The following is a 4,765-nucleotide window of genomic DNA, read 5'->3' as shown; positions in this document are numbered from 1 at the left end:
GATAAACACTTTAATGTGTCTTAGAAAACAATTTGAAAATTAACTCTGGCCTGTGTACATGCACAGTGGGGCATAGAGGAGTAAAGTTACTGGGAAATAACACACTCTCCTCTGCCTAAGCACTATACAGCTGATGACAGGAAGCCAGTGTGTCTCATCCAGTACACAAGCACACTGGCTCAAAACACTTTAAATGGAGGTGAAGGAAATTTCAGGCAATTGTCAACCATCTCATGTCAAAATTCCTGAAATTTTTATGAATATGTATAACCCTCTCTCCTGAAACTTACAAAACTGTAATTCAATGGAGTCTTGGGGAGTCAGATCTGGGTTCGGGTACCCCTGCTCCTTGCATTGCCGCTTTGCAATAAATAATTTTTTCTCCTCTTAATCACTCAGTGTGTAAACTGTTTTGACCTGATTGTGTACCAAGCCAGGGATCTGCTTTTGTTCCTATTTCATTCCCACTTGTGCATATAAAGGCTTTGTGAAGATTACTTGTTCCTCATTTTCTTGTATATTTGCTGTCAACTTGAAAATGTGCTATTATAAATTTTCTGTCACAGGATTAGTGAAAATTCACAAACTACATTGCTGCCATTTTCCCAGAGAATACCACTGTCTTCTATGAGACTCATAAGTAAAGGCATCACAAAATGATACAAGCTATGTTCCCTGGAAAAATAAGTTGGGGAAAATATGGAAGAAAAGGGAGAAGTGTGTAAGAAAAGACTTAGATGTATGAAGAAAAAGAGAAAAGAAATTTTTTAGAAACTAAGCAATTGAACATTGTGATATGTCTATAATAAAGTTATTTTTATTATAGTTAGCAGAGTAGTTGATAATTGTGATATAAAGAGAAATAAACTTGGAAAGTTATGCATGTAAAAATTTGAAAGGCCCTGTGTGGTATAATAATTTGGATTTTATTCTATAAAATGATCAACCTGAAGGGCAATGCAATATGCTGTAGTGATCAGATTGCATTTTAGGGAAATCTTTCTAGTAGATGAATGAGAAATGGATGCTAAGTGAAAATGATTGATGGAGGATCAAAGAATGTAGCATTAGCTTTGTCAAGGATTTGAGGATCTGGACTAAAGAACTGTTTGAAGGGAGAAAGTCTCAAGAAATTAGAAAAATAATTGGTCTCAAGCTGATGATACCCTCATCTCTTGGTATAAGCAAGTACCCAACAATTCAGAGGTGTCAACCCCCAACCCATAATGCACAGGCTCCAAGGCAAGAGTGCTTTACCTCAATCTAGGGCAATAGTCAATATATATTAATACATATCAAATATTAAATTTTCTGGGATCAAATAATCAAAAACAAAATCACCTAATAAAAAAATGGACAAAGATATGAATAGACATTTCATAGGAGAGTAAACAGAAATAGTGAATAATCCTATAAAAAGATGTTGTTGTTGTTGTTGTTATGTGCCATCAAGTTGGACCCGACTCATAGTGACCCCTCCTTGGGTTTCCGAGGCAGTATCACTACGAAAGTAGATTGCCCCATCTTTCTTCCGAGGAGTGGCTGGTGGGTTTGAACCGCCAGCCTTCTGGTTAGCTGTCAAGTGCTTTAGGCACTGTGCTACCAGAGCTCTCTATAAAAAGATATTCAACCTAATTAGTACATGAAAACAAATTAAAACATAATAAAGATGTCATTTTATATCCATTAGAATTGCAAGCATATTTTTTTAAATGACATGGTAAAATCTCTCCTTGAGGACTGGGAAACAGAAGCACTCTTGTATACTGCTGGTAGAAGTTTAAAATGATACAAACGTTTTGTATAGCCATTTAGTTTTATCTTCTAATTTGACTGTGTATGTTCCATTACCCAGAAAGTGAATGCTTGACAATATAAATCTTAAGGAAATTATTGCATATGTTCATATGTCATGATCAAAAATGTTTATAGAAACATTGATTTGTATTAGGAATATATATATATTAATCAATAGGAAAATGCAAAAATACTTGGTGTTATTTATTTTTAATTGAGACTATTAAAATGAAAGTGAATGACATTGAAGTATAGCTATTAAAATGAATAAATCTTACAAATAAAATGCTCAGCAAAAATGCTAAAATTCAGACTACATGTATAAATATTTGTAGCATGCAATAAACTATCCATTGTGAATGAGTCAATGAGGTCTGGTGGTGTAGTGGGTAAAGCAATCATCTGCTAACCAAAAGGATAGCAATTTGAACCCACCAGCCACTCCCAGGAAGAAAGATGAGGCAGTCTGTTTCTGTAAAGATTTATAGCCTTGGAAACCTTATGGGGAAGTTCTACTCTGTCCTATAGGATTCCTATGAGTCAGAATTGACTCAATGGGAGTGGATTTGTTTGGTTTTGGTATGAAACAATTGATCCAACCTCTACTTGCAACAAATCTTCATCACAATCACATTTACTTTCTTAAGTCATTGAAAAGGCTTTGAGCAATTTCTTCCCCTTTTAAAGTAAGTTTATGAGCTCTGGTAGCATAGTGCCTAAGGCACTTGACTGCTAACCAGAAGGCTGGTGGTTCAAACCCACCAGCCACTCCTGGGAAGGAAGATGGGGCAATCTACTTCCATAGTGATACTGCCTCAGAAACCCAAGGAGGGGTTGTTGCTATTAGTCAGGAATGACTCAACAGCAGTGTTTTTTTTTTTTTTTTTTCTTTTTAAATAGAAAAAAGAACTCATTCTTTTGCAACAGAAGGATAAAGGAAGAATGGATGTAATTGCAGGTAATTTTGTAGGTTTTGTGGCTAGAACTGGAAAGAATTCCATGAACCACATGACTGTCTAAGTGTGTCCCTTCTCTATGTATTTACAGTCATTTCCTCATGACCTAATCTTTTGCAGCCTTCTCTATGTTCTGTCATCTAATCAGGATGATCCCTCTCTAACTGCTTTCATAGCCTTTTTCTCTTCCAACCCACTTTCCTTCTTTCTTTGAAAGGAATCTTTTAAAAACACCAATCTGATCATGTTACAGGAAGTGTGTTGTAATTGTTTACCTCTCTGGCTCCCTTCTAAATTACAAGCCTTTGAAAGCAACCATTGTGTGTTTTATCACTCTGTTGTCACTTTGCTGAATGAATGAATAGCTAGTGAAATCTCTTATTTTTCTAAACATTTTCATATGCTATTTTTTGCATATATATATATATATATATATACATATATATAAATTCTTCAGCTGGCTTAAAGGAGTCTCATTTAAGATGTTAAGGGATTCTTTTTGAAGCCACTTCTCAACTTGCTGCAGCCTCTGTAACTTGCATGTCTCCTGAAATAGAATTATTTCAGCAAAATTTGTTCATTCTCACTCTTATTCGGTAATAACATATACATACACATTTTTTTTCCCTGTTGATTAAACTTATTTCAAGAGTTCATGAAACTCCCAACTAGACAAATCTTCTCATTTGGGAGCTCTGGTGGTGTAGTACCTAAGGCACTTGACTGCTAACCAGAAGGCTGGCAGTTCAAACCCACCAGCTACTCCTTGGAAGGAAGGTTGGGAAATCTAGTTTCATAGTGATACTGTCTCAGAAACCCAAGGAGGAGTCACTATGACTTGGATCAGACTTCTCCCTTACTTAGTGAGAAGTATTGCACTCTCTCTCAACCAGGAAGCTATTGCTTTCATATCCCATGCCTTTGTTCTGTTTTTAATTTCCTCTATCATTTTTTTGTTTTGTTTTGTTTTCACATTGTTGTTGTTTGACTAAAAGGAAAGATTGTAAACGACATTAATCTATGTACCTTGCTAATGAATAGCCCTTAGGAGACAACAATAAGTAAATAGTAGGAATAATTTAGTACCAATTAAGCATGTCACATAAGAAATTTCACACGAGAAAATCTCTGGTAAATGATTTCAGGATGACCACAAAAGACTACTTTCAAGTATTTCAACTCTAAAACTACTTCATGATTGGCAAAGGGAAAAAAAAAAAAATGTTTACATGGGAGTTTCTCTTGGTTAAGGGCTGGGCTGCTAATTGAAAAATCGGGGAAAGGTAAAGGTCTGCTTCTGTACAGATTACAGCCTTGGAAACATTTTGGGGTAATCCTACTCTGTCTTGTGGGTTCACGGTGAGTCAGAAATGACTTGATATGGGTTTTTTAAAATAGATTTTGTTTGTAAAATACAAAAGAAACCACTTTACTTTTTAGTTTACCTAGAAATAACCCAAAGACAAGTTAACATTTCCTTAAACATTTTAAACATTCCTTAAAGTCAGTAAAATTTTAATCCTTTTCCAGTAGTAAACATTTAGGATAGTTTTAAACAGAGGTTAACAGGAGCTCTGGTAGCGTAGTGCCTAAGGCATTTGACTGCTTACCAGAAGGCTGGCTGTTCAAACCACCAGTCACTCCTCAGAAGGAAGGTTGGCCAATCTACTTCCATAGTGATATTGCCTCGGAAACCGAAGGAGGGGTTGCTATGAGTTGGGTCCAACTGGAAGGCACATAACAACAAAACAACAACAATTAAACTTTTGTATCACTAGGTGGCAGATGACACTACTGGTTAATTTAATTAGCCAGTAGCCTCATATGCATGTGAAAGCTGAACAATAAAAAAAGAAGACTGAAGAAGAATTGATGTATTCAAATTGGAGCATTCACCAAGAATATTGATTATGCCTTGTTGTTGTTCTTGTTGTTGACAAGTGCTGTCGAGTCGTTTCCGACTCATGACGACTAATGTCCTGACTGCTGCTTCCGTTGGCATCGATTGTAGA

This window comes from Orycteropus afer, unplaced genomic scaffold, assembly GCF_000298275.1.
Source record: "Orycteropus afer afer isolate SDZICR_OR568_19922 unplaced genomic scaffold, OryAfe1.0 scaffold00091, whole genome shotgun sequence".
NCBI classification, from domain to species: Eukaryota; Metazoa; Chordata; class Mammalia; order Tubulidentata; family Orycteropodidae; genus Orycteropus; species Orycteropus afer.
This window is presented reverse-complemented; position numbering follows the sequence as displayed.